The 22403-nt window shown below is 34.9% G+C and overlaps 1 long non-coding RNA gene across 2 annotated transcripts; it reads right to left on the bottom strand.

Annotated features, from left to right (window-relative positions):
* Positions 1 to 12163: 12163 nt before the first annotated feature.
* LOC149416188 (uncharacterized) lies at positions 12164 to 21428 on the bottom strand. Of its 2 annotated transcripts, none has more exons than XR_016303659.1 (5): positions 21386 to 21428; positions 20769 to 20978; positions 20474 to 20674; positions 20060 to 20115; positions 12164 to 14037 (listed from the first exon to the last, which is right to left on the bottom strand). It is a non-coding gene; the product is annotated as an uncharacterized LOC149416188 (long non-coding RNA). The 2 variants fall into 2 exon arrangements; XR_016303660.1 differs by lacking the exon at positions 21386 to 21428 and adding an exon at positions 21114 to 21190.
* Between the last annotated feature and the right edge of the window lie 975 nt (positions 21429 to 22403).

The raw sequence follows: 22403 nt of genomic DNA, 5'->3' as shown, positions 1-22403 counted from the left end.
AGTCAATCAGAAAAGACAATATAAGGGTAGAAATAAGTCAGATTTGAATATAGGTCAGAAAGTGATGACTAGAGATTTCAGAGCTCAGGGTAATAGGTTATGGGTCCCTGGGGTTATTGTTGAAAAAAAAGGTAGAAAAATATATATCATAAAAATTAACAAGTCTAATATGGTGTGGAAAAGACATTTAGACCAGATAAAGAAATTACATGTTTCATGGCAGGAGGGAGATAAGCCGGAAGTCGGTACGTCTGACACTATGGAACTGTCGACGGATGAAGTTAATCTCTCAGGTATGTTACGTAATGGAAGTGACTCTAATACTGTTTCTCCATGTTTCAGGTCTAACCCATGGCGGGGAAGACTTCGGCCAAGATGAGGACCTCGCAGTCCAGGAGGAGGAGTGGACGGGCGACGAGACAAGAGAAGGGAAGCAGAAAGAAACGCGGCATATGATAGTTAATTTTATAAAAAAAAATATGTTGTGTTAATTGTTTAGTAAATGAAATATATAAAATAAAATTGTAAATGAAATATGTAGTAATAGGGTATGATATATATAGATAGGGGCATTCAATTTTAGTAGGGGAGGATGTAAGAAAGGTTTTTGGTGGTACGCCTGCTTGTTGAATGCGTAAGAGCGAGATGACTGATAGGGGTATAAAAGATGACGGATGCATCTGCTCGCTCTCTTTTACCAAACCGACAGCTCAGAGATAAGACGTAGACAATCCGCACTTGATTGTTAATAAATCATTATATTGGAACACGCGTTATAATTATTGTGTTCCACAAAGTCTGTAAATAACAAGCTAACAGTTATTTAACAGTTATTAATCCACAAATTATTTTTCATAGGGAAATATAATATTCCCTGGATGATCTGTGCTATCTACAAGCCAGATCATCAACCAATTAACTTCTTTATTATTTTCTGTTACAATGACATATTCAACCAACAGGTTCAAGGACAATTACGCGTAACACGTTTTCATAAGTGCTACTATGTGGCGCAATCTGAAGCCTCAGAGGACATCTGTGTGGTAGAAGTAGAAGCAGACGAGCCTTTCATCGATGTCATGATGCAGAAACTAATCTCCTTCTACCGAAGTTGCGTCCTGCCGGAGTTGGTGTTAGGCAGATATACCGCAGGATACATTTGCCTAGATCCACCACAAATCTTAAATGCCATTAACGAGAAGAAGACAAAAGGAAACAAATAGCGCACCATTTCGATCTGTCATTTACGCAGTTACCGTCCCCTAATCACTAATTTGATCACATTAACTTGAGTTTTGAATATTTGGACAAGTAAATACATTAAAAGCATTGATATTTCAATCATTATTACACTGGTATACAAATATATTAGAAAAACCAACAAAAACACGTAAATTCAACATTTTAAAACGGCAAGACTTTGACAGCTGACATTTCACCAATAAAATTTCTCCAAACTGTTTTAAAATCAAAATCATTTATTAAATACAAATAGGAACAGTGACATCTCTTGGCCGTAATGAGAACTATACTTTCATTTTTCAAACAAAGCTAACTGTGGAACGCGGGAATATTTGAAAAAAATTAAAAAAAATGTTCTACGAATGGTAGGAAAATCGGTCCAAAAATGGACCGATTTCAAACCTAGAAAAATAAAATCGGTCCAAAAACGGACCGATTTCCTTCCAGTGGTTAAACAGGAAAAACTCCTTTCTCCAGAACAATTTGTGGCTGGGGTGCAAAGTGCAATGCGGAGAGCTATATCCAAGTTTGGATAAACATTACACAGAGATTGTTTCCTCAAAAACTTAAAAAGATTCAGTAATGATGTCGATTCAGGTTTCTCTGCCGTCTTATTGGAGGAAATGTGACTACAAAAGTGTACACATTCCTGAACTAATTCGTCTTCTAAATCATTACAGTAATATTGCACAAGAGACTGAGCTTTTTCTGAGACTCTTTGTGTTGAAAGTTCACTCATTCTTGTTAAAAATGAAAAATTTTCTTTAAAGATTACATATGCACCATGTCTTCTCTCTAATTCAGGTCTCAGTCTGTCCAGAATTACCAAAAAGGTGTTGACTCTGAAAGAGTCTCTGGAGGTTGTTTCAATTTCCTCATTTGATGCTTCATCTATGAAGTTTTTTCTCTTAGGGTTCCTCTTACTCTTGTCGCCCTGATATTGCTTAAGTGCGCTCATTTCAATTGCACTTTTTTCGAAAAAAAATTTACACGTTTTCTCGCTCTGCTATTGCACGTTTTCTCGCTCTGCTATTGTAAATTCGAGAAGAGATCCATAAATATCAGATACCGTCAGTACATCAACAGATGAGTTCTGAATCTGAGCACTCACTTTATTTAATCTGTCCAAAATAACATTCCAAAATACGATCATAAATGCCGTTTCCAGTTTTTCCAATTTAAGGCGAATTCCCTATGCTTCAATTCGTGGGATGGGTTTCTGTGTAGCGTCATTTTCAATCATTTTTAAAACCGTAAGTACTTCATCCCAGGAATCTCTTACACTTTGACAGGCATCTGCTCTTGCTGACCAACGTGTGAGGTTTACTCTCTTCAGCGTCTTTCGTTTTCCTATTTCATTAGCCAATTTTTTCCAACGATCGGTTGACTTCACAAAGAAAGTATATACCTCTTCCGTCAACATGAAGAAGTGACAGGCTTCTGTGCAAGACTCAGCGGCCGAGGTTCCCAGCAAATTTAATGAATGAGCTGCACAAGGGACGAACATGGCAAGCAGTGGCGGATCCAGGGGGGGGGTCACGGTGGTCATGACCCCCCCTGGGCCCCAGCCCATGAATGGGTCATGACTACCTAGGTCCTGGGCCCATCCAGGACCTAGGTGGACCACTAATTAAAAATGTTAAACATAATGTTTTTATATATTTTTTGTCAAAATATAAATTTTATTAAAGTACTTTCAATATTTAAGACCCGGCATTTTCAATTTCTACCGATTTTATATCAAGTTTCTCGCTAACTCCTTAAGTCTTGGAGTTCCAAAAAAAAAATGTTGTTTTTGAAGATAATATCCATACATTTGTTTTGCCGAAACGTTAATTATTTGAAATTCCCTCGATAGAAAAAAATCGCAAAGTAAGCTCCGAAAATTATTAAAAATACGTTTTGTTCTGTTATTTAATATGTTATAAGCACGAAAAAATTCAGAGTGTATGTTTAAATGCAACTAAAGACATTGGAGAGAGATTTTTGCTTTATTTCAAATGAGTCGTGTTTCATAAAATATTTTCACAGCAGTCGCTTACGTCTGTTCGTTCCAATCCTTTTAAATATTAGCGCGCTCTCTCTAACATTCTGATTTACATAAGACCATTTCAAACATTCATCAGTCCCGCGCAGTCGGCAGGCATAGTGGACGTGTGTCAGAATTTTTGGCATCTAAAATTACGTGATTTACTGTAAATAATATTTAATTTAAAATATTTGAATAGCTTATTTAACGTGAATATTGCATTTTTCGGTTAAATAATATTGTTTTTCAAAATTGAAAAATAATTAACAAACATAAATTAAATGTCCCAAGGCCGCGGCTTGTGTACAAAAGTACTATTCGCCAAAAATTCGTTTGCCACAAGGCGATGTAAGCTGATTGTTCTAAAACTGTGAGATTATTTCTTGAATGAATTCCGCAGTCGTTTTTTGCCACTCTGGAAATATTAGAGTAAAACACGTCAGGTATTTAACAAATACTGGTTATTCAGACTTTGCCGAACATTTAATTAATACTAACCATACTTTTGATAAAAATACAGGAGTCAAAATTGTACATAAAAATAAAATAGGAATACGCCTTAATAATATAGAAGCATTAGAAATAGTAGTAGATTGAGATCAAACGAAACCGGTCGACGTGTATAGCAAAATAAAGTGGTTTAAAACAACAACAAAAAATATTTTGAATAACATATTTAATTAAAATGTATCTATCACGTATACTTTTATAAAATTTACAAATATCTTTATGAAATTCAATTTTTATTTAAAAAAGAAAAAAGTGAAGTAAAGCAAAAAATAGAGTATTAGAAATTATCCTCAAGGGACAACTCTGTATTACAAAACATATTCAACTATTTCAAGTTGTTTTTATAATTTTATACTTTATATTATTTTTTAGATTGCGTCCATTTAGACATATTTAATGCATTGATAACTGTAAAAACCGAGTAAGTTTGTTTTGTATTGGCCATTAAATGATGATGATGTTTTTGTTACGTAACTCCACACAGGATTCAGGTAATTCTGCGTGATTATACAAGTTAAAAATAAAATGTAAATTTTTCGAAATTCCAACGCTTTAAGGTCGATTTCAGGTAAGTAAGTTAATAAACTAAAGGATAAATAAATATTTTTCTATGGAAAAATATTGTTCTATAGGAAAAAACACAATGGATTGTTAACCCTATACGAACTCTATGACAAGTAAAAGTGGTGGGCGTCGCCCATCTACAATTCGAAATGCAGAATGCCGCGTCTTAAGAGGAAGCAACAAGCCAAAAATATGTATATTCTTTGTTTGCCTTATTTCGTGACGAATACACAGGTAATAGGCATTAAAATCGCTTGGAAAATGGATTCAAGAAACACTCGATTTCATGCGCAAAAGTGGTTTTTATTTATTTTGTATAAAAATTTATAAGTACGCAAAAAATTAATCAAAGGAAACTGTCACAAATAATTTTACCCATAATATGTTATTTTTTAAAAGTTGATTCATTTGTGCATTCATACATTTTTATTGAATAAATACATTTTTTAGTAGGTTACATTTATATTTTATATGAAGTAAATAATTTTTTCATTTGAATTCTCCTCAAGAGAAAAGATAAGAAAAGCATCAATTTATATAAAGCATTTTATTTGGTACTCATAATGTAAACAAATTCGTTATAAAGATTAATGGAAAATCACTACTTAGCACTAATTGAGCTTCGCCTTAAGTCTGAGTTCTGTTGATTTTATTTCCGAGTAGAGCCGATTTTCCGTCAGCACATATACGTCGTAATGGGGTAAAATATGGTAGATTGTAGTTCATAATGTTATAATGCAAACTTATTAGATAACTATTTAAAATTATTGTACTGTTTAAATGAATAAATATATAATTACAAAAAGTCTTCTGTTTTACAAGTCCTTAGGAGGAACCTAGAGTTCAAACCCTGTTGATATAAAAAAGCTTAAAACAATTAAAAGTATTTTTAAAATATGTAATTATTTACTTATGTATATACTTTTATAAAAGTATATAAATATGTAATTATTTACTTATGTATATTATTTTATAAAAGTATATACATTTTAATTTAATATAAAAAATATTTAATTAATTAAATCTGTAATATCCTTAGTTTGAGAATTGTAGACGTTTTAAGTCCCGCGCGCGTCCAGTTCAAGTAACTTCGCTAGTATTTGTCCACCGAAATAAAAGTTTATTTATCAAGTACCAAATACCTAACGACCGGCGGACTCCTGTCGACCCTTACTACGTGTTGCCGTTAAATGCACGGCGAATTTGGAGAGTATGTCCAACTTTTGGTAAAATTAATTTTAGTTCTCAATAATATAATAACAGATGTAGCAAACGCAAGAAGTGAAATATATAAAATTGCTATCTTAGCGACAATCAAAACCCTATGCGCAGTTGTGAAAACTAAAAAAGGAGGGTGTTACCCAAATCGCAATTCCAAACAGCGTATGCTGAGGCTTAATTAATTTAATATAATACTTTGTCTGACGGCAAACGCATTATTCGGGAACGAACGCATCGAAAATTCGAATGTTACCGCGTCACCGCGCACCGTCACCGGCGCGCGCTTCGGCCGCCACCTTTCATATTATTATGACACATTTCGTGTAACCACGTGTGACGCTTGCGCGCGCTTTGTTTCGACTAACGTCTAGCGTCTAGCAAAACCTAACCTCAATCGGAACGACTAAACTTTATTAATAAAGTGTTTACTTTTATTTGTTTACTAAGTTAAAAAAAATAAGTTCCAATATAAGTAATAGTGTTCTTAAAAATTGTTGCTGCAAATTCAATTCATTACAAGAAATGGTAAGTAATCTAATCAGTTTCTTCATTATGCCAGTGTATGTGTGTTTAAACTCAAATGTTATTTGTTAATGTTCTAAGGCTGGGGTTAGACTCGTAAGTTTTTTTCCTGTAAATCGCTCTTGAAGGCGAGTTTGGCCAAATTCCCAATGTAAACGACACCAAAAGTCACTTAACGTAATTTTTTATTCGTTTTAATTATGCTCTTTTTGGAATAAATTCAGCATAGGTAGATGCAAGTTATTTATTTTCACCGTTTTTTTTTTTAAGTCTATGTATCCATAAATTGATGTATCTAATGTAGAATATTTTCATTTGAGAAATTTTAGGTTGACGAATATAATGCTTAAATTCAGTATTGGTAGATCAGAGTTAATATTTTATAAGAATAATTTTTAAATATATGTAGCTGTGAGCTGTTCCTTGAAAATGTCTAATACTGAGATTTGTTTACCGGGGTTCGAACCCGCGATATCTATTGTATTTGTTTTAATTATGCTCTTTTAGGATAAATTCAGAATAGCTAGATGCAAGTTATTTATTTTAACCTTTTTTTAAGTGTATGTATAAATTGATGCATCTATTGTAGATTATATTTAAACCTAGCTGTGAGTTGTTCCATCATCATTTCTAATATTGAGATTGGTTTGTTGATTTGTTTCCAAAAAATTTATTTGTAAATAAATTTTACAAAAAATTTAGATGTGGAAATTTGATAAAGTGTATGTAAATTTGATAAAAGTACATATACCTAGTTTTGTAAAAGAACGTATTAGTTACATTTTGTTAATATATATACATATTATATTTAACTTAATCAAGTTTCTTTTTATTAATATTTATATGTACCTATTAATAATTCACTTTCAGAATATTTTTGTTTGGATTGTAAATAAATAAAATCAATTCAAATTTTATAAATATTTACTTTTATTAGCGTTCCCCATAGTTTGAGGATTGTCGATAATATTGACTACGCTGCCGGCTCGGCCGCTGCTGGCAAAATAGAATGGACGGTATTCATCCACCAGGTAACAAGGTATTAACAAGCGTATGGAAGCATCGGCGAACGGAGATCTCGCTGGGCGCTTCTTACGTATTGCAAGCACCGCGTCATGGCAACAATATTTATTTCAAATTACTTGCCTCGTGCAAATCAGGCCAAAATATGACGGTGCAAGGCGCTCGGTTTTAAAATTTATAAAGCACAAGAATCGAAATATTTCCAGCGTTTATATTCCTCTTAAATATGGAAGTACAGTACTTACATTTATTAATAACATTTGCTGCACACGATTGGTCCTAAAGGAGTTCAAATTTTTAATTCATTCGGCCTCACTATTGAGAAGAGCACGCTGGAAGGCATTATTCTACTCTTCGATAGACTGGATAGACACTTCATACCTACAGTGAATATTACAGTGGAACGATTCAAATTCTTTACCAGGAAGCAGAGAAATAACGGTCAACAAGCTGTTATTATTTGTCTATTTTGTCGTGACAATCAAAGTGTTACAATAATAATGTCGAGTCAAATTCTGCAAATGCAGAATGCTACGGATATGGTTGGCGAGTGGAAACGTTTTAAGCAATCATTTCTTTTATATATGATGGCGAATAACTACAACGAGGAAAAGGAAATTCAAAAAGTTGCAAGATTCCTACACACAATACTATGTTGAAGACACACCTGACACCATGTTATATTGTGGTGAAATAAGAACACGATTAATAATTGTAATCTGTACTGTATTGGTTGACAATTGACATTACACTAGCCTACGCCGCACAGTGGGCTGAAAATCGCCTTTCATAGACATAGAGACTTGAATTTTCAAGGGTATTTTTTTTTGCTATAAATGGATTCTGCTGATCATTACTATGCTATAAAATGTCGTACGAAGCAATTGCGTGTACAAATGAAGGAGTTATAATTTTTTTAAGAAAAATTTGTATGGCCCTGACATTAAAAATGAGGCTATCTCTGGAATCATATGGTTGGCCGTTCTATCTTTACACACAGATAATACTACTATTTATTTGTATTTTTTGACATACTTCATATTGTGGCGCAAGGTGCAATTATTTTTTTAAAAATCCTCAAAGTTGAAAAAAACCCTTTTTAATGTTGATGATTCATTTTAATGCTTAAATGCTTTTAGGCTTGCAGTGTAAATAAAATATTGTAAACTAGACAAAGCACACTCATATGTAAAGCATTTAGGCATTAAAATGAATCTTCAACATAAAAAAGTTTTTTTTTCAACTTTGAGGATTTTTTAAAAAAAATCACAAGTTTCGCCACAGAACAAAGTATGTCAAAAAAATACAAATAAATAGTAGTATATTTGTGTGTAAGGATATAATGGTCAACCTTATGATTCCAGAGATAGCCTCATTTTTAATGTCAGTTCCATACAAATTTTTCTTAAAAAAATGATGACTCCTTCATTTGTACACGCAATTCCTTCATACAAAATTTTATAGCATATTAATGATCAGCAGAATCCATTTCTAGCCAAAAAAAATACACTTGAAAATTCAAGTCTCTATGCCTATGAAAGGCGATTTTCAGCCCACTGTGCACAGTGTTTTGGCTTGCAGTGTAAATAAAATATGGTAAACTAGACAAAGCATACTCATATGTAAAGCATTTAAGCATTAAAATGATTCATCAACAAAAAAAAGATTTTTTTTCAACTTAAGGATTTTAAAAAAAAAAGTCGCACCTTGCGCCACAATATGAAGTATGTCAAAAAAATACAAATAAATAGTAGTATTATCTGTGTGTAAAGATAGAACGGCCAACATTATGATTCCAGAGATAGCCTCATTTTTAATGTCAGCGCCATACAAATTTTTCTTAAAAAAAATTATAACTCCTTCATTTGTACACGCAATTGCTTCGTACGACATTTTATAGCATAGTTATGATCAGCAGAATCCATTTCTAGCCAAAAAAAATACCCTTGAAAATTCAAGTCTCTATGTCTATGAAAGGCGATTTTCAGCCCACTGTGCGCCGCCCGGGCTTGCGGAGCAAAAGACAATCTTAATGATATACCTAGTGTTACCATATCCAACAATACCTACTTTTTACTTGTATATATTATTATCAAAATTAAATTATAACTTCTTGTAACTGTAACTGACCGGACCTAAGTCCTCCATCACAACACAAGCAAGCATTTTCGGCTTTCTGTGGTGGTGGTAGGAGTTATTGTTGGGTTATTCGTAACCCGGGAATGTTTGTCTTTCTTTAAAAAAAAAAAAAAAAAAACTTGACCACGACTACGTGACCCCCCCCTGGCGCCAAAGCTGGATCCGCCCTTGATGGCAAGTGGTGCTTGTTCTTGAATTTTGGCTTGTAAACCATTATAAATTCCTGACATGTTCGAGGCATTATCATATGACTGACCCCGGCAGTCTTCTAGATTTATGTTCATCTTTTCTAGCTCTAAAGTAATGGCATCAAACATATCTTGAGCCTTGTTTCCTACATAAGGTAAGAAATAAGAAGGTAAGATATTTAAGAAATCTCTCACATGGCTCTCCAGTATTTAAAACATATCTAATCACAAGTGTCAGTTGATCTACGTGTGCTGCATTCGGTGTAGAGTCTACAATTAAAGAAAAGTATTTCGCTTCTTCTATCTCATCACTAATGCATTTCAGTACTTTCTCAGTCATTAAGCAAATGAACTCGTCGCAGACAGTTTTTTTTTTCGTCGCAGACAGTTTTTGATAGGTAACTAGTAGTTCCAGATCCTTGGTTTGCATGTCTTTCAATATACTTGACTAAAAATGGATCAAACTCTGCTATTAGTTCAAGTAGCATAATGTAATTCCCACTGTGCGGGTCACCAAATTTTTCATACTTCCTCTGAAAACGAGACCTCTTAATGCCAATCCTTTCATTACAGCAACGACCCTCTTTAAAATGTTCTTCCAATAAGCAATTTCCTCGTTTAGTTGGGCAGTTAGTGAAGATTGAATACAACCGTGAATCAAACCTCTAGATCTTAAAGCGAGAATACAGGACTTATGATTTGGAGAGTTTTCGTGTTGAGCTACTCGAATTTCTGCATTTTTCCAATCATTGAAACCTTGCTGGTCAAATTGGGTCCTGTTCTCAATAGATCCAAATGCCAAACAGGGTCCGCAGAATACGGAGCTCAATTGGAATACCAGTACCTTGATCTTCCTTATTACTCATAGACATATGAATATTAGTAGACCTGCCCTAAGTGATTAAAAGCGTATTATCCCCACTCCCCATACCGGTTCTATTGAGCCGGCTGGGCTCGCATATGGCCTCAAGTGAAATTTGAAAACGTGACGTCATCATTCTTGTGCGAACTATGGTCGAGGCATCATCGGTTCATTTTACGAAATAACGCGGCAAAATGTTGACTTGTGATATGAAAACTTGTAAAAATAGATGTGAAAAAGAGAATAAACCCAATTGTCGTATTACATTCCATAAGTAAGCATTATTTTACTTTATTTTAAGCTTATTCACACCGTATTATATGGATCAGTTTTAGAAACATATACTATCACATCACAATGTAGCGATTCTCAAGTGTGCTCATCGTTGTTTACTGGGGTAAGTAAATTATGAGACATTTGTAAAAGTGTCTTAACTAAATACTCTGAAACTAACTACGACTCTGAACATAGAAGCTGCCTTACTTTGCCGAATTTGGACTTCGCAAATTAGTTCATAACGTGGCGAGTAATTTGCGCTCCCATGTAAAAATGTCTATTCATTCAAAGGCAGATTTTACTTTTAAGAACTAAATGGTGATATTATAATGCGAGATGCCTATTTACTGTCAGATTGATTTATTGACGAATCACAGTCAGCCTTACTCCCTTCGTTCTTCAACAGTTGATTTTACCCCTCGCCTTTATCTTCTCGTCTATTAATTCCTATGTCTGTGTTATTACTACTACTCCCACTCCCCGAGTTCTTTTGTGAAATATTTAATGAATCGTTGCTGTTTTCACTTTTAAAAAAAGTTTCTATTTTCCTGATTTTCTGAAAAGCATGTTGTTCATCTTTTTTAATTTTGATATCTTTCTGTACTCAGCACCACTCAGTCGCTTCCTTCCATCACTCATTTTTCGTCAGTATGAATATGAAGTTTTTTGAAAAATCTGTTAAAAGAAAAAAATATATGTAAAATGCCGACTTTTAAAGGTTCTGGACTAGATGACGCTGTAATAAAGGTCATAGACACTCTGAATTTTAATGTTTTTGAAACTTGTAACTTGAGTAATCTTTTTTTTGTTAGCGAGCCGAAATCATTTATTTAGTGTTATCTATCTAGCCCAGCAGAACCAGAATATGTAATAGTATTATTTATTATTGTGTTAACATACTCACCTTTCACACCCCTGTGAACAGAAACTGGAGCGTAATCAAGAACGCACTTCCACTTAACTTAAAATTTGCAACAAACAATGTACAAGAAGTAAAATGTATTCGGACTCGTTACAATCTGGTAGGATATCAAATCGAAGAAAACGTTTCGAGTTGCGACAAGTGCGATGTTTCCGAAATTGACACAAGTATACACACGAAAGTGCCGCTTTGCACTGCCGGCCGGCCCGGCGCGCGCGTGATACGGTATATTATGTGTTCGTACGGGCGGGTAGCGGGGGTGACTGTTCATCACATCACCCGCCCCCGATCCACCGCCACCCTTTACCCTTGCCGCCCGGGCAGTAGCATGAATATAAGTAACTATCTAACTAAAGTACTAAGAATTAGCGCCTCTAAAAAATAATATTTATCGTCTAATAGTTATAAAACTCTGTCTATCCACAGGGACTTTTTTTGTTTATAATCGCATACACGGCTTACCAAAGCGAGCGAGTGCCGCCCCCTGAACTCTGCCGCCCCTAAGCCGCGGCCTATAAGGCCTATTGATAAATCCAGGACTGCTTCTCTGTGAGAAAGATGATGAATTAATTGGACAAAGTAGACCAATTCAAGCTATCGGACAAAATATTAAAACAAACATTGAAAGAAAAAGGATCTCATAAAAAAAAGAAATATGGACAGAATATGTGAAAAGAATAAAAAATAAATAAATAAGTAAATAAAAAATCTTTTACTATCGTCGTTCCCGCCAGGCATCGTGAGTTCAATTCCACAGCTGGCTAATTCCTCCATCACGACCCAGGCAACGCTTTCCGCTTACTGTGATGGCAGTTTTACAACTAGTTTATGGACACCGTGTATAAGATATTTGTACAAAAAGTTTTTTTTTTTCAATCACCTTTCTGCCCTATAAAGGATTTACTATTATTAACATGACATGTTTGTCATTTGTGAAAATAAAATATACCCATTTACAAAATACAAAAAGTTTTTTAATGTGAAAAGGCGACTTCATATGCACACTGTAGGCATCGTCTTTGTGGACACTCATATATTACGACGCACGTGGCGAGCTGATTTCAAAACAATGCCTATATTATTTATGTGCGAGATGATGTTATGATGTTACGAGAGCCCTTTCTGACTTGTGCATATGACAAATTTGTTTCTCCGTCTGGCAATTCTAACCACTTCGTTGGTTTGATGAATGCGCCCCATAGAAATGTAAGAAAAAGTGTAACCTTTTGACTTATTCGCGAAATATTTGTGAGCAAGCAACCGCGCGAATACATGGTTACTATGTAGGTATATACCTACATCGCTTGGTATGATTATGTCCATTTAGCAAAAGCGGCCATTAAAAAAAAGGTCCAGTTAACGCCAGCTCCCGGCACACATACCGTTGTTCCTAGCCGGCTCCTTTTATAAATTATTTAATCTTCCCAGGCATTGATTTAGTTTAGTGAATTGAACAAACCTCTATCTCGTGTCTCTTTCATACTCATGCGAAACATCGTAAATTTTTTGAAATGGAGTCTTTTTCGCAAATGGTTTTGGTTGGGTAAATAAAAATTTCCTGTACCAACTGGTACCAACGCGCGCGGAGCTGCGTGAAATGTCTTTTGTACGTATTTTTTGCAATGAAATTGTGTATTTTTCAGCCGTTTTCTACGATTATGTAATTATAGGTACCATAAAAAATTTATACAGATTAATATTACTTATATACGTTCGCAAACCAATAATTCATCTCAATATTATAAAGCATAACGTGTTAAAAGTGTTTTATTAGACGATATTGAAAATAACACCATCTATCGGCGTAAAGTTTCGAAAAATGTTTTGAGATGGCCCTTAAGACAGATTCTAACATCTTGTTACTATGATAAGATAATATTTTATATTTATGTGATTACATAATTACTATTTTTGCTAAACTGTGTATTTTTTTACTTCCCCATTTTCCTCTTCCCTATCTCCTTCCTTTCCCCACTACCTTCAGCCTCGCAACATACCCCGATTGGGGATGCCATAGTCTCACTGGCTCCAGACGGGAGCACATAAAAAAAGTATTTTACTAAAACTGTATGAATATAACATATGTCTATAAATCTACAAAAACCAAAATGGCTTCATACACACAAATACAACATTTATGTAAACATTACAAGTCATTGAACACTATACAAGTACATAACAAATTACATATACTCAAATTCACCAAAGACTGAAAGTGGCAAAAGAAATACAGGCTATGAGGGTGTACACGTATACAATCTCCTTCCCGATAGCTTGAAAACAGTAATAGAATTAATATATTTAAGAAAACCGTTTGATTTTAAAATTAGTGTGTACTTAAGTTAATAAAGCGAAATATGTATATTTCTTTTAACTTAATAAATAAAATAAAAAGAAAATAAAACTTATTCTAATGAACAAGTAAAACAGAGATATTGGAACAAATGGCACACATAAAAATTAAATTGAATTTTCCTCGTCTTCAGATTCCAACTGCAATGAATAGTTATGGGAAGTCGATGGTACTGGATCTGTTGGTCTAGAAATAGAAAGAAAAGTGTATTATTAGAGATTTCATTCATTATACTTTCATCGTTCCTCTGCCAGTTCGATGCCTCACTGCTATATATATATATATATAAATATATTTATCCCCTCTCGTACTATGTTGATCTCGCGCGACGGTACGCCAGGTATTTGTTGATCCGTTTGCATTTGTTGATCCACCCCGGATATGTTGATCCATTACCCAAGCTGGCATACATATGTAAATCCCTACAGATCAACTTGTGTCATCGAGATTTAGCTGTAAGCCACGCCCATTTTTCGGTCGCATATACATTTTACACGATTTATTTTGTTGATCTATATATTTCTGACAAACTTGACGGCTTGCATGCGTTGTAACTTAACCGCCAATTTCGCGCGCGTTGTCGTACTTTTTAGATCCTGTTAGTACATCCATATTCTATGAAAATGACTTTATACTTACAGAGGATAGACTGCCTCACGAGTATTTATATTGAAATGGAACTTTCGCAAACGTCAAATCCATGCTAAAAAAATCTTTTGAACTTGATTAAACAAAAATTGTAAATTTAATACATCATTTACTACGTTTCGTGACTTAGCAGGGGTGCTCGGGTTCATAGGGTGAGGTTTGTCTGGGTCATTTTAAAAGAGAAATTTTGAACTTTGATTGAATAAAATTTTATTTTAATGTATCTTTTACCATCTCTCCCGACGTAAGTTTCTTGTAATGATTAAGTTGAAACAAAGCGTAATATCCATAATATGTGCCTATTAAAATTGCGGCGATTAGATTGGTGAGAATTAAATTTTACAAATTTTAAATTATGATTGCTAAAAAATCTATTCTAATTTGTTTATTACTAAACATGGCTAAAGTCATTTCAAGCTACGATTCCAACCAACGATTTTTTAGTATATGTTCGTCAATCAACAAGAGCCATAATGTCTGTACATCAGAGCCCTCGAGAACTATTACAATTATGTGTACCGCCGCCCCGGGAACCATTTATTAGATAACCAACACCCCTACCATAGGTCACCGTCAACGTTTAGCGAGATTGTTGTTTATTTCTTATATTTTTTACAACATATCCACTCAGGAGGCCCTGAGGAAAATCGTAACCCTCAGGGCCTATGTCATCTTTGTGAATGCTGTGTTGGGGGAATTTTGAAGGAAAGGAAGGAGAGTGGGTTCTGGGAAGTAAATAGGTATGATGGGTGGGTAGTAATCTGGGGTTCAGTGTGATTGAGTGATATACATAAGAATCCAACTCTCCTACTGCGTTGCAAGGCGATGCGTTGAAAGAGGACTAATCGATCCGGCCCACCACGCAGTTATTAGGCAGGCGCATCCGCCGCCAAGCCCCTCACATACCTCACCCCATAAACTCGGGCACACCTGATAAGTCACCAAACATATCCAACAACTTGGGGAGACCTATGGCAGAAGTGTAGGTTATCCAATAAATGGTTCCCGGGGCGGCGGTGCACATACCCTCCTCCCAAATTGTAATAAACGTCTACTTTCAAATGTAAAACATAATTTAAAACGTTCCTAAATGACGGCCTCCGTTATCGAGGGGTAAGGCTATCGACTAGCAATCCGAAGGTCGCGGGCTCAAATAAATTTTACTAAAATTAATTTGTACTATTTTACAATTAGTGTTTGGCAACCAGATCTGAAGAGCCAAGTACTCTCCCAACTTCCTCATCTCCTTCGAGGTTCACAATCTCTTCAGTCTCACAACAACCCCAATTGAGGATGCCATAGTCTCACTGGCTCCAGACGGGAGCAGTTGGGACTCTGGTGTGGTATTCAAAACTAAAAATCTACAGCTAATTTCGAGAAGTTGAATAAAGTGTTTTTAGCACGGCAAAATGGCAAAATTTCAATATTATTGTAACAATAGCAGACTAACATGTGACATTAATACATCAATGAATAACACTCATTTTACATGACCACCCAATGAGAAGCTGATTTTTTTCACAGTTTGTCTAGAACCGAACACGTGCATGTTATACTAATACCAGCTAGAGGAGAGCGTAAAACACTTCAATATTTTTTTATTTAAATATTGATAATTCTTCGATGCTTCATAATAATGTTTCATAAAAAAATACAAATCAAATCACACCACATCCAGACAAAGAAGCCGATATGTTTTTATACACAAAAAAGGTTTATTTGGATATTCTCTGTATTAAAACTAATTTCGTTACAAAATAATACTTTATTGTGAATTTGATCAGACCTAAACTTCGTTGTTAAGATAATGCAGCTGCGTGGCCGCCCGCGCCGCGATATATCCATGCCGGCGTTCTTTTGTTATAACGACACCCTGATTAGAATACATTTAATTGTTTTGTCTTTGATTTTATAAATATTTTTAATAAATTAAAAACGGCTATGGAATTCCACGTTTTGCCACCGCGTTTCCGGATACTATTGATTACTTAACACGGCTAAATATTTCAAAACGACTTATTAACGATTCCAGAATGTACTTTATTTATTACTGTTTTAAAAATGTATCTGTTTCTTTAGACAATTTTTTTTTTATAAACTGCCTATAAACTACGTTTTATTACTTATCCACTGGAGCGATCTCTGTCATATTTTAGACCGGTCGGTGGCCGAGTTGACATCGCGTTTGGGTCCCACCCAGGCGCGGCGTAGTGTGTTCAATTCCTGGGCTGGCTAAGTCCTCCATCACAACACAAGCAACATTTTCAGCTGACTGTGGTGGTAGTAGGAGATTTTCAAATATTGCCAGGTTATTCGAAACCCGGGAATGTATGTCTTTCTTTTAAAAAAGTAGTTTATATTGTTTCCGTTTTAATGTTTTCGGGGGATAATTATACCAGTACAACTCAATTACTGTCAAACTTGTTGTAAAATCAGATATGAGCGCAACAGCAGAATGCTGCCTGCTCATTACATAATAATAAAAATAATAATTGACCCCGTACTACAAATAAACCCAAGTTTTTTTAAAGTTTCTGTGAGTACAGCTCCCAAGTCTTGCTCAAGTGCATGTCCGTCCGTAACACTTAGTCAATGTAATTATTTGTTCGTTGTCCTCTTTCCTAATGTGAAGTTTATATTTTGATTTTAATTAATATATTTACACGTTGTTTGGGGTAAAGTTTTATCTCATTCATAAAAAAAAACTTTTTCTTCTTCTGTTTTTATCGAGATTAAAGCAAACTATGATATTAACATATATTTGTTTTTCTTTTTTTATTACATCAAGTAGTTACGGTTCGTGATTAAACAGATTTTCTTGAGGATATATAGTGTATTACGTTAAAAAAAATGAAATTTTGAAGAGTAAGTTTAAACTAATCCTAACTAAATTAAACTAATACTAACCCCGGGGTCGGGGTCATTGCAGCATTTCACTCAATTGGTTTATGAGAATATAGCTTAATTTATATGAGATTGAAAAAAAATCATATACGAATTTGGTGGGCAGTTAAATTGTCTGACGTTGATTATAAGTATTTTTTTCGTAAACTTTATATGCAAGACGTAGAAAATGTTAAAGTCAAATTGGTTCAATTGGCTTTGGTCTCCTCTACCGATGAAGCAAGTGATTTAATTGTATTTCATTAATATTCATTGGGCCTCTGTGAAAAATTCTTCACATAAAATATAATCGAAAAAATTGATTAAATATAATTGCATTTGTAACCACCTTGTGGTGTTTTTTTAGTATATTCCACTGAAAGATGCCGACTTCCGGTCATATTGTTTAAATAATATTAAATGTGAGATAATTCTTTTAAATAAGAAGATTTAATTTTATTTAGAGAACTTTAAAATATAACGATTTCCGGTAAGATGTGACAAAAATTTAAACAGAATATTAATATTTAAAAAATAATGTTTATTCGATTTGAATGATTTATGCCAATCATTGGGACTTTCTTTTCAAGAGTTATGTGATTATAAAGTTTACGATTTTTTTTAAATCCTAATAAAAAGTGATAATCGATAAAAATTGTGTGAATTCATTGGTTATAACTTATAATATAGATCATTTTGTATGTCTCCATATTCAAATTCGGAGGTATGACTTTTTTATGTGACAAATCTCACTAGAGCGCCCCTGTCTTTACACGTTAAATACAGAGAAACTATGTCGCCACCCAGTTGGGCAGCGTTATGGGGCGGGTTAAGGTAGGGTCTGTAGGAATGAATTTGTTAATGCGGGTCTTAAAGAGGCCCGGATTATATGGAGGAGGAAAAACAGATGCCGATAGCTCGTTCCACATGCGAGCCGACTTACGATAAAACGAGTTGGAGAAACGACCCGTTCATATATAAACAGGCTCTAATAAAATACCCCTAGAATAGACACAGCATACGCACATTTCGTCATACATGATTTTACCGCACATATGCCTCAGGGATCTCATTTCTACAGTATTCAGTCTACTTTCAGCCTTCTTCTGCCAGTTTCATGCTCACTTCCACATATTAGGGTAGGTACCAGCACTCCATTGTGGACTTGCCGGATCGAAAGAGACTGGTTGAGGGATACCTTTTGGCCATAAAAATCTAAAATGGCGGCAAAAGGAATAATGTTATATGGTATATTTTGAACTTCTTACCACCTCTCCTGATTACGCTTCGTGACTTAGTAGGGGTGGCCGGGTTCTTGATTATAATGGGTAATTATTTAAAATGGGTAATCAATGGATGATTGAACGCGGTTGGAGATAGCAAAAAACTGTCCAAAGAAGCTAGCAGTCCACAATGGAGTGCTGGTACCTACCCTAATATATGGAAGTGAGGCATGGCATCATATTCTGTCTACTTTCAGCCTTCTTCTGCCAATTCCATGCCTCATTTCCATATATTAGGGTAGGTACCAGCACTCCATTGTGGACTGCTAGCTTCGCTTCTTTGGACAGTTTTTAGTTAGCTCCAACCGCGTCCAACCATCCATTAATTACCCATTATAACCAAGAACCCGGCCTCCCCTACTAAGTCACGAAGCGTAATCAGGAGAGATGGTAAAAGATACAGGTTCAAAATTTCCTACATAACATTATTCCTTTTGCCGCCATTTTGGATTTTTGTGGTCGAAAGGTATCCCTCAACCAGTTTATTTCGATCCGGCCCGCCACGCAGTAGATGGGAAAACGCATCCGCCGCCAGGACCTAGACAAACCTCACCCTATGAACCCGTGTACCCCTGCTAAGTTATGATTTTTTTATGGATTTGTTTTTGCGAAATTTTCGTTTCGATCTAAATACGCATACATTTCTTATAAACAATTCAAGCAACACACGTCATTTTGATTTGAAACGGTACCATTTCACAGTCATTTCATGCGATATTCGACTCTAGAGACTAATACTTTGAGTTCAATATCACAAAAGATTACGGAATCACATAAAACCTTGTGATGAACAGTCCACCGATTGCCCCTTGATTGGTTCATTTAGTAAAACCATATATAGGGACACAGATCAACTTTGTCTAATAACTTCTTACCTGGATCAACATACTACGGGAATAGATCAATATATATGAGATCAACATAAGTATGCCAATTTGGGTAGATCAACATAAATTATGCATCCGATTTCCATACAAATTTTGAAAATTTTATTAACAGTATATCAAATGGTTTTTCTGGCAAACTGGCAACATTGATAATTATTGTACCACTGTTGTCAATTCATTCAGATGTATTCCATAATAGCCAAGTTATATGGTGTTAAAGGTGGATCAACTTAGTCTAACAACTTCTTACTGGATCAACATAATACGGGAAGAGGACAATATATATATATATATATATATATATATATATATATATATATATATATATATATATATATATATATATATATATATATATATATATATATTAGAGTAGTACCAGCTTTCCATTGTAGGCTGCTAGCCTCGCTTCATGAACTTTTAAGTATCGTGTTTCTCGTGCCTCTCTTGAGACATACTCAATCATTCAAGTGACATCATAATAATATGAAATATGTACTGTAATACCTCAATATCTGTTGTCGGAGTATGTCAACCCTTTCTTCTTGTGCTGCAGTGTACCTCTGAAACGATAGATAATAATTCATTAATTTACCGATGAGACCATATATTTTACATCGACGTATTTTCGTTTTACATTGTATATGATGACATTAATTTATGAGACGATGTATGAACGTGAAAGAGGCAAGAAGTGTGTGCCAAGACCGAGTTGATTGGCGGTACATCCTTTGTACTGGTACTGCCTACCCCTGCGGGAAACGGCGTGATGGTTCATTAGTAAGTTAATGAGAATAAGAAGGCCGCCGCTGAACTTTGAAAGGTTGCCACTGAACTCTGAAATTATAAATAACAATTCATAAACTTTACTTAATTTGAAATTACTTGGGAGTGATTTAAAAAGAAATATGTAGGAAATACTTCAAAAACATCTGTAAATCTGTTGGCGACTGCCACAAGCTCTTTAGAGATGTTGTTGCTGGCTTCTTGAGCTTTTGCCATACGACAGCCGACATCTGGCGTAGCAGCTAGCTTCCTCTTCTTGGCTGGGTTGGGTTGACTTCTCAGCCCAGTTTCCATCCCTACACTGGGCTGAGGCGTGAAGAGCTGCTGATCGGAGTACTATAAAACACAAATAATTGGCATTGATGATGAACGATAACTTCCATTTTGACAGCAAATATATATTATATTAACATTCTAAGACATTAGTGACCTCAATATCCAGCACAAGTTGTTCTGGTCCCTCTCCTATGCAGCTTTCGGGAACTCCACTGCCCTCAGAACTGGCTCAGCCAATGATACTAATCACTTTTTGAGTGATGTCACTTAATACCGGTATGGTAACAGTGTTTCCAGTTCTGAGAGCAGCTCGCTTGGCATCGGCGTTTTTTGCCCGCGACTTACACTTTAAATCACGCCATGTCTGAAAAGAACAAAAAAAATATCAGCTTAAAAGTGTTTTACGGACTTATATTAAGTGTCTTCATGATAGATTAGATTAGAAGTCAGGCATTTTCGTAAAAAAAGCCAGTTTGTTTAGGTAAGTTAAAATACTCACTGTTTTCCACTGCTCGGCTGACTTAGCAGGACCTAGTTCAGCCAATTGCTCTGCCAACTTCTGCCACATGTCGCGGTTTTTTTGGGCACCCTGAGGACCAACAAATCTGCCAGCAGCGAATTCTGAATGACTTGCCATATAGTTGGTGAGAAAATCAATTTGACTGGCCGTCGACCGTACTTTCTTGCTGAAATCGTAATAAAGCATTCTGAATGTCTACAAGCACATCTTTATTGATAATCCCATATAAACAAGATAAATAAATAACTTACATTGATTCATTTGACTTCGACATCATAATAAGTTGATTTTTGTAGATAATACGATTAATACGTAAAGCCGTTGGTAACCGTTGAAGTTTGACGTTTGACGTTTGAGAAGCGATCCATAGACAACTGCTTCAGTATTGCCAGCGTATATCGATTTCTTATTTATTGCGTTATCAATATTGGTATAGTTACCGATAGCTTTTACATGCTAGGGGGTATTGATATAAACTAGTCGGAAGTTACGTCTGTCGATCCGATATTTATTTATTTATTTATTTATTTATTAAACGCCATAAAAGGCTTTTACAGTAATGTGAAACATGGGATTATCATTACACAGTTCAGGGCTGTCAGAGACTTGACAATTAGAAATAGCATTTTTCATTAAAATAATACATCCACAAGCAGTTTTTATTGATGCTATACATATACATTTCACATATATGTATATATGTGGAATGTATATGTATAGAACACCATATATATGTTACACATAAAGAAGAACACAACAGTCAGTATGATGCAGTACAAACAGACATTTAACATTTCACAAACATATCAATTACATTCATAACCAAGTATTTTTGCCTTGATGCAAGACGGTGAGGTTTTGAAAATATCAAAAAGGTCTGTATACGTGTTGGCAGTGCGGTGAAAACGCGCCAACGGTGAATGATACAAATAGTTAGTGCTATGATTGTCACTGTGGAAAAGATGGTGGAGTCGAGTTGATTTAACAGGGACACGAAAATTTATAACACTTAACATTTGAGGGCAGTCTATGAGATTGTTCAGTAATTTAAAAAGTATAAGAATGTCATTAATAGTTCGCCGGGTAGAAAGAAGTGGTAGATTTAGACCAGACATTAATGTATTATAGCAGATATCAATTACAGGCTGTCTCAATTTGAATTGAACGTATCGAAGAAATTTTCTTTGTACTTTCTCCAAGCGGTGTAAGTTACAGGTATAAATCGGAGACCATACAGGAGATGCATATTCTAGGTGCGATCTCACAAGA

The sequence above is a fragment of the Hesperophylax consimilis genome, chromosome 17 (genome assembly GCF_061612785.1).
Source record: "Hesperophylax consimilis isolate HC1 chromosome 17, BYU_Hcon_1.0, whole genome shotgun sequence".
In the NCBI taxonomy this organism is placed as follows: Eukaryota; Metazoa; Arthropoda; class Insecta; order Trichoptera; family Limnephilidae; genus Hesperophylax; species Hesperophylax consimilis.
This window is presented reverse-complemented; position numbering and strand designations above follow the sequence as displayed.